The sequence below is a fragment of the Hyla sarda genome, chromosome 8 (genome assembly GCF_029499605.1).
Source record: "Hyla sarda isolate aHylSar1 chromosome 8, aHylSar1.hap1, whole genome shotgun sequence".
NCBI classification, from domain to species: domain Eukaryota; kingdom Metazoa; phylum Chordata; class Amphibia; order Anura; family Hylidae; genus Hyla; species Hyla sarda.
Window position 1 is genome coordinate 48780164 of NC_079196.1, and position 14736 is coordinate 48794899.

The 14736-nt window shown below is 43.5% G+C and overlaps 1 protein-coding gene and 1 pseudogene across 4 annotated transcripts in view; one reads left to right on the forward strand and one right to left on the reverse strand.

Moving 5' to 3' along the window:
- The window catches only part of B3GALT1 (beta-1,3-galactosyltransferase 1), a 443777-nt gene that overhangs the window by 105204 nt on the left and 323837 nt on the right, over positions 1-14736 (forward strand). The window lies entirely within an intron of this gene.
- On the reverse strand, positions 8836-8945 carry LOC130289995 (U2 spliceosomal RNA; annotated as a pseudogene).

Consider the following 14736-nt stretch of genomic DNA (forward strand, 5'->3'; position numbering starts at 1 on the left):
TTGAGGGGAGGGGGCAAACATCCAGCTGTTGCAAACTCCGAGCATGCCCTTTGGCTGTCCGTGCATGCTGGGAGTTGTAGTTTTGCAACAGCTGAAGAAACACTGGTTTGGAAACACTAAGTTAAGTAATAAACTTTCAAGTGTTTTGCAACCAAACTTAGTGTTTCCAAACCAGTGCGCCTCCAGCTGTTGCAAAACTACAACTCCCAGCATGCATGGTCTGTCAGTGCATGCTGGGAGTTATAGTTTTGCAACAATTGCAACAGCTGGAGGCACTGAGGTAGGAAACGGACAATGTTTCCCAACTAGTGTGCCTCCAGTTGTTGCAAAACTACAACTCCCAGCATGCCCAGACTGCCCAGGCATGCTGGAAGTTGTAGTTCGGCAATATCTGAAGGATCAGATGTTGCCGAACTACAACTTCCAGCATGCTTGGGCAGTCTGGGCATGCTGGGAGTTGTAGTTTTGCAACATCTGGAGGTCCACAGTTTGGAGACCACTGTATAATGGTCTCCAATCTGTGCTCTTTCAGATGTTAGAGAACTACAACTCCCAGCATGCCTGGACAGACTGAGCATGCTGAGATTTGTAGTTTTGCAACATCTGGAAGAGCACAGATTGGAGACCATTATACAGTGGTCTCCAAACTGAGGACCTCCAGATGTTGCAAAACTACAACTCCCAGCATGCCCAGAAAGCCAAAGGCTGTCTAGGCATGCTGGGAGTTGCAGTTTTGAAACTCCCAGAGGCAGCAGTGAGATCGCTTTACGGCGATCTCACTGCTGCCAATGAAGATGCCGCACTGCTGCCGGAAACTCACCTCCGGGACGCAGCGCCGCCGGGACCGCATGGAGGACGTCGATCGCGCCGGGACCGCTTGGGACACCGCATGGCCGGGTAAGTGACGCCGGGGGACAGGTAAGGGACACTTAGCAGAGCGGTGTGTGTCCCGATCCCCGTGATCGGTACTCACACACCGCGCTGCTAAGTATTTTCATAGCGATTTGACCAGCTGATAGCAGCGATCGCTGGGGGGGGGGGGGGGGGGGGATGAAACCCCCCGTGGTCGCATGGTAAGATGGCTGGCTATCAGTGATAGCCACCATCTTACCGGGCGCTGCGGGGTGCCGCGAGTAGCTGCAAAAATGTTCATGACGTACCTTTATGTCATGGGTCGGGAACACCTTGCCACTCATGACGTACAGGTATGTCATAGGTCGGGAAGGGATTAATCTAAACTGAGAAATGAAACAATGTTGCTATTAGTCTTTACTAGTGAATCAGGTAATTCCAATCAGACTTTTGTGTGACTGGTTCAGTAAAATCACAAAGTAGAGGAACAGGGACTCCTGTCTAGACAGAAGGCCCTGCTTCTGTACACTGAGCAGTGAGGCATACACTAAAAAGTGCCCAGAGAATGTATGTGCATGGAGATAAGCATTGATGTTGAATCCACCTCCACAAGGAGAAGCATAGCACATGACTAATTCACACAGTGATTGTACGGAGAAATTGCACAAAATAGCACATGAATAATTAACTAAAAGGGGTATTCCAGGAAAAATGTATATATATATATATATATATATATATATATATATATATATATATATCAACTCGCTCCAGAAAGTTTAACAGATTTGTAAATTACTTCTATTAAAACATCGTAATCCTTCCAATAATTATCAGCTGCTGAAGTCGAGTTGTTCTTCTCTGTCTGGCAACAGTGCTCTCTGCTGACATCTCTGCTTGTCTTGGGAACTGCACATAGTAGAAGAGGTTTGCTATGGGGATTTGCTTCTACTCTGGACAGTTCCCGAGACAGGTGTAATCACAGAGCACTTAGACAGAAAAGAATAACTCAACTTCAGCAGCTCATAAGTACTGAAAGGATTAAGATTTTTTAATAGAAGTAATTTACAAATCTGTTTAACTTTCTGGAGCCAGTTGATATATATATATATATATATATATATATATATATATATTATTTTTTATTTTTTTCCCCTGGATAACCCCTTTAATTATATTTTACGGCAGTACAGTGGTAACGCACATATGGCATCACAGCAGAGAATAAATGCAAACATCAATGCCACCGTACAGGGACAGTGCCTGGGATGATATTACAATGCAGGAATATTGGGGGAGATTTATTAAAACTTGTGCAGAGGAAAAATAGCCCATAGCAACCAATCAGATCGCTTCTTTTATTTTGCAGAGGTCTTGTTAACAATGAAAGAAGCAATCTGATTGGTTGCTATGGGCAACTGGGCAATTTTTCCTCTGGACAGGTTTTGATAAATCTCCCCCATTGTCCTTTGGTTTCCCAGCGATTCGTATTTCATGCTTCGTGCTCCTCTTGCATTACCTCTAGTTATCCCAACGCTTCACATTTATACAGAATTACTGGGCTCCTTAGCAGCTGCTATGCCTGCTGCCCTGGTTGTTATGTTCATGTAAATAGTGTGTTACATTAAACATTTAGGAAAATAACCAGTAACAGCAGAGAAAATTCATGTTTTGATGTGAAAATTGTCCCATCATGGGCAAATGTGTTCTCCAACAACAATTCTTTAAAACAACCTATGAAGAATTATTCTCAAAGCATCTATGAAAAAGTGGCTAGTGTGCATAAAGCTTGGTTCACACCATGTTTTGTTATATACGGTTCCCGTATACGGCTGGGAGGAGGGGGCGGGGCTTAATCGCGGTGCCCGCACTCAGCCGTATTCGGGAACCGTATTTAATGCATGTCTATGAGCCGACCGGAGTGAACCGCAGCCTCCGGTCGGCTTCGTGGTCGACCGCGTTTTTGCCTATGATCAGGAAACCGCATACGGCCCAAAACTAAGCCGACCGGACGCTGCGGTTCACTCCGGTCGGCTCATAGACATGCATTAAATACGGTTCCCGAATACGGCTGAGTGCGGGCGCCGCGATTAAGCCCCCGCCCCCCTCCTCCCAGCCGTATACGGGAACCGTATTTAACAAAACGTGGTGTGAACCCAGCCTAATAAAGATTTGACTTGTCCAAGATAGACTTTTTATTTATTTATCAAATGACACCAAATGCAAAATCACAACGTTATGGTTGAGAAACACTACCCTAGTCAATGCCAATCATAGTAGGGGGTCTGGAACCATGTACTACATGTAATACGTAATTTCTGAATGCAGTTCTCAAAATGTCTGGCAGGCCATGGCTTTCACCAGCAAAACCCTCTGTGTGATTATTTATTTGTTATTTATCATATTCCCACACACACACACACAAATATATATATATATATACATACAGTGATCCCTCGAGTTACAATGAATTGGTTCCAGGATGACCATTGTATGTTGAAACCATTGTATGTTGAGACCATAACTCTATGGAAACCTGGTAATTGGTTCTGAAGCCCCAAAATGTCATCCGAAAAAAAGGAAAAAGTGAGGATTAAAACAAAAATAAGTAGATAACTAACTAATAGAGATAAAGCAATTCCATACATAGAAAAGTAAGAAAGAGCTGCTGTAAATCACTGTCTATGTCAGTGTTTCCCAACCAGGGTGCCTCCAGCTGTTGCAAAACTACAACTCCCAGCATGCCCGGACAGCCGTTGGCTGTCCGGGCATGCTGGGAGTTGTAGTTTTGCAACAGCTGGAGGCACCCTGGTTGGGAAACAATGGTTTATGTAGAGGACAGGAGCTTCTTCAGGGTCTTATACAGTACACACAGTGTCCCAAATGGAGCCGTCCTTACTTGGTGTCCAAAGGAGCAGCTAACCCTGGCACAGGTAAGGAGTAGTACAGAACTTGTAGTTCCTCCCTGTACTGTAGGTGGCGCTACCGAACAGCCAGTCAGTGCATGCACTTCAGGAATACAGGTGATTTACCAGTAAAATGCCCATTCTGATTGGTCAGTTCCTCCAGTTGTGACAGGTATCACAGATCTGGACTGTCTGTAGCATTGTATGTTGAGTCTGGTTTCAAGTTACAATGGTGCAGAAAATACCATTGTATGTTGAAACTATTGTATGTTGAGGCCATTGTAAGTTGAGGGATCACTGTATATATATATATATATATATATATATATAATCTCAGAAGGAATATTTTGTTTCATAAAACAGTTATTGGAGACCTATCATATAATTAAATAAATAAAGTAAATCAAAACATAATTGAGGTTATACAACTCTTTCACAATTCCAGTTACTATAAAAGATCTATTTTTAATCTCCATTTAACATTATACACTGAACTCCTAAATTAATGCTAGAGTGTAATTAAAGGAATAATACACCTCAAATTAGCACTTAGCGAATCCTGATTAAAATCAAAAAGATAAAAAGAAAAGAGAAATATAAGCCTTCATATGCAAAAGGGCCTCTGAGGAGCTGAAGGACGTTCCTTTCTCAGAATGTGCTGGAATATAATCAGTAGTTACATGTACAGCGCATCATACAGTTTAAGTTAGTAAAATTAAGAATATTTTCTTTTTAGTACAACATAGCAAAAAAAACTAACAAAAAACATAAAAATGTGCAATAACTTTGACATAATAATGACATAAGAAGATTAACATAAGCCTAAAATTGGCTGGTTATTAAAACAGTATGGAGTCCGACTGCTGGGACACACTGCGATCTTGATAATGGGCCCCGACTCTTACCTCTGAATACCTTGGCCCCACCTTCCAAGATTAACTGGTCTCGGGAGTGACAGCCAATCACTCCGTTTCCTCACATACATGTTCATTCATGGCCCGTTGAAGCACTAATCAGGGCGAAACCCCGGTGGCGCCTCTCTGTAATACCCCCCCCCCCCCCCCCGGTACCATCTGCTGTCCTCCCTTGTACATGTACTAGGCTGTGAGTATGTGCAATAAATTTTGCTGAACTTGAATACTGGTGAGTGCCGACTTTTTCATTCTTCTATCAAGTGCATCAATGTTCATTAATGTGTTTAAATGTTCTCAATGGAGAGAGAAAGCGTAAGACCCTCTGTCGGTAGCTTATCTCTCTGCGGTATAAAGGGTCAAGCAATTAAAATCCAACATGTCTCATTTTTTTTCTTGCCATGGGAGAACCCTATACATGTTAGACACTTGGTTGGTCCTGCTGATTTTGGCGGGTTTAGCTGACTTTTGACTTATGTGTGTGGGGACATTTAATGGTTCTTTACCTCATTATTAGAGATGAGCGAATCGAAGCTGACGAACCCAAATTCATTACAAATTTCAGGATTTATTCGATTCACAAAGAATGCGAATATCGCCGTGATTCTTTCACGCGAATAGCTTCATTAAACTCCATTTAACAGCGTTCCAGGCTCCAAGACACCTAAAATGGTGGATCCACATGTCAGTACATGGGGCAGGGGATGATGGGAAGGTGGGAAAGCAAGGCGGGAAGGGAGGTAGGCAGGATGACCCTGAATCACATGCAGGATGCAGCCTATCAGCATTCATTCACCCCTGTGATGTCACAGCCCTATATAATCGGCAGCCATTTTGCAGCTACTCATTTCATGCCATGCACTGCAGAGGGATAGGACGGACTGCATGTCTCTGTGTGTTACACAGACACGCTGAATTGATTATAACGCAGCGTTCCAATGTAAGGGGTTATGAAACCCTCATGTGTACTGCTGATGCCTGCTCCTGACTGTGTGTTTCAGGAACTACTTGGCTTATTGATGCTTCTGGACTTGGGCCTTACATTTTTGGATGTTTAGCGCAAGCTAAATACATGCTTAATAGAAATGTCAACATTGATCTTTCAATGTAAGGGGTTATGAAACCCTCTGGTGTACTGCTGATGCCTGCTCCTGACTGTGTGTTTTAGGAAATACTTGGCTTACCGATGTTTCTGGGCATGGGCCTTAAAGGGGTTGTGTGCTGCCCTGCCTTTCAGAGCTCCGCTCGCAGCGTCCGGAAGTCTTCGCGGCCGGCCCCTTGTGACGTCACGCCCGCCCCCTCAACCAAAGTCTATGGGAAGGGGCGTGACAGCGGTCGTGCCCCCTTCCCATAGACTTTGGTTGAGGGGGCGGGCGTGACGTTACGAGGGACCGGGCGTGACGTCACGAGGGGCCGGGCGCGAACACGGAAGTCAGCACACAGCGTTTGGAGTAATGAACTTCCGAACGCTGCAAGCGGAGCTCCAAAAGGCAAGGCAGCGCACAACCCCTTTACATTTTTTGATGGTAGCACTAGCTCCTCATGCTTCAGCCTCATCCAAGCTGTTTCATCCAGCCACTATATGGTCTCCTCATGCTGCCACCACCTCCACGCTGTCATTCAGCCACTATATGGTCTCCTCATGCTGCCACCACCTCCACGCTGTCATTCAGCCACTATATGGTCTCCTCATGCTTCAGCCTCATCCAAGCTGTGTCATTCAGCCACTATATGGTCTCCTCATGTTGCCAACACCTCCACGCTGGGTCATTCGGCCACTATATGGTCTCCTCATACTTCAGCCTCATCCAATCTCTGTCATTCAGCCTCTGTATGGTCTCCTCATGCTGCCAAACATCCACGCTGTGTCATTCAGCCACTATATGGTCTCCTCATGCTTCAACATCATCCAAGCTGTGTCATTCAGCCACTATATGTTCTCCTCATGCTGCCAACACCTCCACACTGTGCCATTCAGCAACTATATGGTCTGCTCATGCTGCCAACACCTCCACACTGTGTCATTCAGCCACTATATGGTCTCCTCATACTGATGCCAGCTCCAGGCTGTGCCATTGTGATTCTATAAGCGATGCCGGTAGTCTGCATGTTATTCTGAATAACAGTATTATTTCACTACCCCAGCACACTCCATATGCGTGTTAGAACACAGCAAAGTGTTCTACACCCCTATTGAGGCTCTCTGTAGGCCAGAAATAGCCATTTTTAATATAGATTCACCACAAATAAATTCAGATCTAACCAATTTTTTTTTTTGAAAAATTAGGCGAATCGGCCGAAATGAATTTTTGAAAAGTTTTCTCATCTCTACTCATTATGTAAATTTAAATTTACAGAAATAGAACTCATGTGAAATTATGAAAACAAAAGGATCGGGCAGTTACAATCCAACATGCCATACCCTGTGCTTTCCCCCAATATATAATGTCAGGGGAGAGTCAGGAGGCCACCATACAAACTAGATGTGCCACCAAAATCCCCAGGTTCAGCCAATACTTATCTGATGGGTAAGATCGGATTTAGTTGTTAACTCAATGTCAATTTAGTCTTGAAGAAAAGATCTGAGTCATCTGAAACAGACTTGAGGCCAAAGACAAGTTCTCTGACAATCTTATAAAGATTTTTGCACTTAGACAATGAATCCCTAATAACCAGACCGGTTCGATCTACTGTTCACCTTAAAGTAAATCTATCATAATATTTTTCCATTAATGATCAGTCCATGTGAATTCATGGCTCTTTGTAATGTTGTATATCTTAGTAAGGGAGAGTATCAGCTTACAGCTGCCTGTAGTTCCCCTTTCCCTGACAACAGACTCTTTGTAAATATTTAGACATCTCATCAGTTCCCTGAAACTTTTTTTTATAGTAAATTTTTATTTAAGTTTTACAAATATACAAACAATGTACCGACACAAATGGCAATATAAATCTGAACAGAAAGCGCAAAAGCACCAGGAGCATCATGACAATAATACCCACGTCAAAAGTATTAGTAATAGCATGAGGATCATGAAAAACACAATGTATGAAGAGTCAAAAGCATTGTCCTGATTATTACTAACTCATTAAGGTAGCCGTTAGGGCTTCGGGAAACCCAGGGAGAGAACAAGAAGAGGAGAGAAAAGAGAGAAAGAAAGGGAGAGACAAGGAACTAGGGAAAGACAGAGCGGGCAGGGAAAAAGACGGGAAAGAGATGGGACAGAAGGCAAAAAGAGTAAAAAACACAGGCGGGTCACAACACTGACCTCTCAGGATGTAATGCACAGGTGATTCCCCGAAACTTTATCTAGAATAGAGTAAATGATGGGTGGGGAGAGGGGGGTAATTCAGCTGCAGTTTTCCTCATTCCGTATGTTCATGAAATTGCCTAATGTAAGAAAAAATGGGGGATTTTTTTTTTTAAAGCCGAGGAACGTGCTCTCGAATCACCCAAAGTGCAAGAAAAAGTGCAAACGTGTTACACTAAAAAAACATGCACAAAGGATGCGGTCTATCGCAAGCCCTTCTCCGATAGGAGAGAGGCCCCCCAACAAACCTTACCCTTCGCCTCCGGACCAAAAGGTACCTGCAAGGTTCCAGGTTCGATGTCCCTTTTCGCCGAAGCTACTAGGGGACCACAAATGCTCCCGGCATCCCCCTTGGCGTTAGCCAAGGTATCTGCCCGCAGAGCCGATAACGGTAGGTACCCTGCCAAAGCAGGAGTAACCGGGGTGTTTGCAGGGAGGTGCGGAACCTAATGGCCACACACACCTCCCCTAGACCGCCAGGAGGGACACCCAGAAGGGCTACCGCATCCTGACAAATCCTGTGAACACACAACAAAAAAAGTGACACAGTGAGACAAAAAAGAAATAAATAAGTGAATGTGTGCAGATATACTGCCCGGACATCCTATAAAAATTTCTCTGATCCTAGCCAGAAGGCCGGGAATCAAGAGGTGAGTGCCACAAGGTGAAGAGATTATGGTGCCCATGCTTCAACTCAGTGAGTCCATCCTCCCATTGAGTTTCGGCACCTTGGGGTCACCGCTCCCCGAGGCACAAAAGTACCTCGGCTCTAGACCCTCTCAGCCTCATGGCGAGACCCGGAGGGAACAGGTCACATTGGGGCAGCCGTCGAGCTGATTCCTCAGAACCAGCCCCGGAAAGCCCTGGTACACCTGCATCCTCCATGTAGCACCCATCCCCACCAGCATGAAAACTGATAAGAACAGATACTACACTTGATCTTAGCCAAAAGGCCGAGAAGCGAAAAAATGGGGGATGGGCTGTAAGGAGTTGTCTGATTGGCTTTGAGCACTCAGCAGAGCTCTGACAACACACCAGTATCAGGCTGCCCACTCAGCAAGCATGGAGAGAGAGAATGTGCAGGTGTAGAAACCAGCAGAGGGCGGGGAAAATATTTTAAATATACAAATTGCAACCAATATTACAACCAATATTTACAAACAACCAATATTTCTAAAATATGCATCTATGGCTGCCTAAAGGTGAGTCTGTGCTATGTCCTTTTTATTTTTAACAGTAGATGCTGTAGGGTCTTAGGATATTACAGTATCCTGTGCATATTTAATACACAGGAATTGAAGCTGTAGACTTTATGCTGCAGAGTTCCATGTAAACTAAATGACTGAACACAACTTCAAATATTTTAGCTTTAATTCCTGAGCATCAAATGTGCAGCATACTGTACATGTGAATAGACCCTAAAAGGGGTACTCCGCTGGAAAACATTATTTTTTTAATCAACTGGTGCCAGAAAGTTAAACAGATTTGTAAATTACCGTATTTTCCGGCATATAAGACGACTGGGCGTATAAGACGACCCCCAACTTTTACAGTTAAAATATAGAGTTTGGGATATACCCGCCGTATAAGACTACCCCTCTACCGTGATGTACAGTACCTTACCAGTGATTGGCTGGTTGTTGTGTACAAAGCCTGCTTGTATACAACAAGTATATCGGCCCAGCCCTCCCTGTCTCCAAGACTATCAGAGCAGTACATGCCTCTTTCACCTGTCTGGCCCGCCTTTGTATCCCATTACCGTACCTCCTTCTCCGTCTCTCTGATCTCGCAAATGCAGACTAAGACCAATCGTTTTTCTGTTTTTGCACTTTTGTTTTTTCCTCCTTTTTTAAAAATCATAACCCTTTCAATTTTGCACCTAAAAAAACATATGAGTGATTTTTTGTGCCACCAATTGTACTTTGTAATGACAATAGTCATTTTACCCAAAAATCGACAGCAAAACGGAAAAAAAATCATTGTATGACAAAATTGAAGAAAAAACACAATTTTGTAACTTTTGTGGGCTTCCGTTTCTATGCAGAAAATTTTTCAGTAAAAATGACACTTTATCTTTATTTTGTAGGTCCATACAATTAAATTGATACCCTACTTATATACCGTATATACTCGAGTATAAGCCGACCCGAGTATAAGCCGAGACCCCTAATTTCAACCCAAAATCCCAGGAAAAGTTATTGACTCGAGTATAAGCCTAGGGTGGGAAATACATTATCCCCCCATGTAATCATCCAGACCCGTCATTAACATCCTCATCATCATCCCCTTGTCATCATCCCACACATCCCCCCTTCATCATCCCCTTATCATCCCACACATCCCCCCTTCATCATCCCCTTATCATCCCACACATCCCCCCTTCATCATCCCCTTATCATCCCGCACATCCCCCCTTCATCATCCCCTTATCATCCCACACATCCCCCCTTCATCATCCCCTTGTAATCATCCCACACCCCCCCTTCATCATCCCCACCCCCCTTCATCATCCTCTTCTCATCATTCGCCCTCAGTGGTCTTCAACCTGCGGACCTCCAGAGGTTTCAAAACTACAACTCCCAGCAAGCCCGGGCAGCCATCGGCTGTCCGGGCTTGCTGGGAGTTGTAGTTTTGAAATCTCCGGAGGTCCGCAGGTTGAAGACCACTGCGGCCTTCAACATCATCCAGCCCCCTCTCACCCCCTTTAGTTCTGAGTACTCACCTCCGCTCGGCGCTGGTCCGGTCCTGCAGGGCTGTCCGGAGAGGAGGTGGTCCGGTGAGGAGGTGGTCCGGGCTGCTATCTTCATCGGGGGCGCCTCTTCTCCGCGCTTCCGGCCCGGAATAGATGCGTTGCCTTGACAATGACGCAGAAGTACGTTGGCAATGAACGCACCTCTGCGTCGTTGTCACGGCAACGTGACTATTCTGAGGCCGGGCCCGAAGCGCTTAGAAGAGGCCTCCCCGGTGAAGATAGCAGCCCGGAAACCACTATCCCACCGGACCACCTCCTCACCGGACAGTCCTGCAGCACCGGACCAGCGCCGAGCGGAGGTGAGTATTCAGAACTAAAGGGGGTGAGAGGGGGCTGGATGATGTTGAAGGCCGCAGTGGTCTTCAACCTGCGGGCCTCCGGAGGTTTCAAAACTACAACTCCCAGCAAGCCCGGACAGCCGATGGCTGCCCGGGCTTGCTGGGAGATGTAGTTTTGAAACCTCTGGAAGTCCGCAGGTTGAAGACCACTGCGGGTGGGGGAGTTCACTCGAGTATAAGCCGAGGGGGGGTGTTTTCAGCACGAAAAATCGTGCTGAAAAACTCGGCTTATACTCGAGTATATACGGTAGGTTTGATTTTGTTGTACTTCTGGAAAAAAATCACAACTACATGCACAAAAATTAATACATTTAAAATTGTTATCTTCTAACCCCTATAACTTTTTTTTTTTGTGTACGGGGCTGTATGAGGGCTCATATTTTGCGCTGTCATCTTAAGTTTTTATCAGAATCATTTTTGTTTTGATCCGAATTTTTGATCGCTTTTAATTTATTTTTTATGTTATGAAAAGTGACCAAAAATACGCTATTTTGGACTTTGGAATTTTTTTGCGGGTACGCCATTGGCCGTGCAGTTTAATTAACAATATATTTTTATGGTTCGGACATTTATGCATGCGACGATACCACATCTGTTTATTTTTATTATGTTTTTATATTTTTTATATGGAGTTTGGGAAAAGCAGGGTGATTTAAACTTTTAATAAGGAAGGGGATAATGTGTGTGTTTTTAAACTTTTTTTAAACTTTTTTTTTACACTTTTAGTCCCTTAGGGGACTTTTAGGAGGAATCATTTGATTCCTCATACAGATCAATTTGGTTCCATAGAACCACATTGATCTGTGAGATCTGCGCTCGATTGATAAAGCCTGGTCCTGCCAGGCTTTATCATTCTCAGCACAGAGCCGGCAGGAACCTGGAAGGAGAGGTAAGCCCTCAGGCTACCTCAGCGGTGGATCGCCCCCCATTCCCCCCCCCCCCCCCCCCCCGTGATCACGCTGCGGGGGGCGATCCACTCCACTGGACCACCAGGGACACCTTTAGACACCGCTGTCAGCAGGGTTAATAGCCAGCTGCGGCCATGTTGACTATTAACGCCGGCCTCCAGCTACAGGAATCAGCTTGGGGCCGGCCAGTATGGCACGACCTCGAGTCAGGAGCCCGCGCCATATCTGGGCATGCAGATCAGCGCTAGGCAGCGCTGTAGCTGTATAAACTCGAGCCCACTGTGGAGCTCCGGCATTGCTAGGGGGACGGAGACACTGCTAGAAGCGTACGCTGCAGCACCCGCCCTACACCTGGTGTTTAAGACGACCCCCCACTTTGGAGAAGATTTTTCTGGGTTTAAAAGTCGTCTCATACGCCGAAAAATACGGTACTTTTTAAAAATCTTAATCCTTCCAGTTCTTATCAGCTGCTGTATGCTCCACAGGATGTTCTTTTCTTATTGAATTTCCTTCCTGTCTGACCACAGTGCTCTCTGCTGACACCTCTGTCCATTTTAGGAACCATCCAGAGTAGGAGCAAATCCCCATAGCAAACCTTTCCTGCTCTGGACAGTTCCTGACATGGACAGAGGTGTCAGCAGAGAGCACTGTGGACAGACAGAAAGGAAATTCAAAAAGAAAATAACTTTCTGTGGAGCATACAGCAGCTGGTAAGTACTGCAAGGATTAATATTTTTAGAAAATATATAGTAACACCCGCGCTACCATGCAGATATATATGTGAGACGATAATATCTACTGCTGCTAGACTAAAGGTACCGATCCCTGTTTAATGTACCAATAAATAAGATAAAAATACAGAAAATAGTCTGCTCTGTAGATAAAATGTCCTAATAAGATAAATATAGAATAAATTAAGTACTATAAAAAATATATATATAAATATTTGAATATAAATAAATATATAATTTAAAATATTCAAATATTTATATATATATTTTTTATAGTACTTTATTTATTCTATATTTATCTTATTAGGACATTTTATCTACAGCGCAGACTATTTTCTGGATTAATATTTTTAAATAGAAGTAATTTACAAATCTGTTTAACTTTCTGGCATCAGTTGATTTAAAAAAAAAAAAATGTTTTCCAGTGGAGTATCCCTTTAAGAATGTATTTACACAGAAGCGCATTTACAGCGTATTTGATGCTGCAGATGCGCTTCTGGCACACACAGAGTTACAGAGAGCAATCTAACTGTTGCTTCTGTAGCTCTGTGTTTGTCCACTTGTATCTGCGGATTTCCCACCGGTAGTCACCAGCAAGCAAACAGAGCTACTGCAGCAGGAGCAGAGAGTTTGCTCTGTCTTAACTCTGTGCCGGCAGCACATCCGTGGAGTTATGTACGCTGCGGAATTCGCTCCCATGTGAATACACCCCAAAGGGATTTTCCCATAACCAACTTATCATCTTCTAACAAAATTTCTCATATGTGAGGATAAGACTGCCCAGAATTTCACCACTCATAAGAACAGGGGACCCATGCACTCAGCCACCCCAATGAATCGAGCAACAGTAAAGTATGTGTACTGTGCCTCCATTCAAACTCTTTGGGACAAAGCCCATGATCAATGGTATTCCCAGTTGTTGGAACTCCATCTGTAAAGAGGTGATACATTTGGATTATGCGAAGACTCCATTGAAGCCAGTAGTCATTGTACTGATAGTATAGATAGAAAAACACCATGTCATTCTTTATCCAAACCTGTTATACAGAGCTATAACTTGGCAACCATAGACTGCCACGGGCCCATACTGCACCTCCCCTGTGTGCAGAGACTCTCGGGAGGGTGGGGGCATTATCTTAAAATGTAACCGCATGCTAATGAAAATGGAGAAATCCATCGATCTATAAATGTCAAGATCATTTCAATTAACACCTGTAGTAAATGTTGGTTATGTAATTTGCAAATTGCCTCAATTTCTAAGGTAGAAAATACTTAAAGTTAATAATAGTTCTCTGCAGTTTTTATTACCTGACCTTTCTGGATAAGTAAATGTATGTTTTTCATTTACATATTATTGAGACACTTAACACTGCTTAAATTTCCAGCATAAGGTTCATCGTACTAAATGATTATGATTCTAACTGATCGAAATGTGCTCAGATGGTAACAAGAGTCAAGGAAAACTATTAAATGAGACTTTAGTACAATTCTTCTTAAATTACTGCATTTACCTAGCTGTCTATCTATCTCATATCTCTATCTATCTATCTCATATCTATCTATCTCATATCTCTATCTATCTATCTCATATCTATCTATCTCATATCTATCTATCTCATATATATCTATCTATCTCATATCTTTATCTATCTCATATCTATCTATCTATCTATCTATCTATCTATCTATCTATCTCATATCTATCTATCTCATATCTATCTATCTCATATCTATCTATCTATCTATCTCATATCTATCTATCTATATCTATCTATCTATCTATCTATCTCATATCTATCTATCTATCTCACATCTATCTATCATCTATCTATCTATCTATCTATCTATTTATCTAGAGTTCCAAAAAAAGCAGCACAGCCAGCAATCGAATCCCAAAGAGTAGTAAGGTGCACGCAGTCACATGAGACTTGGTTAGGGACTCCAACTTCAATAAAAATTGAAAAACATCGCAGCACACAAATGATGATGGAATAAAACAAATCATATTTTTCGCACTGAAGACACTT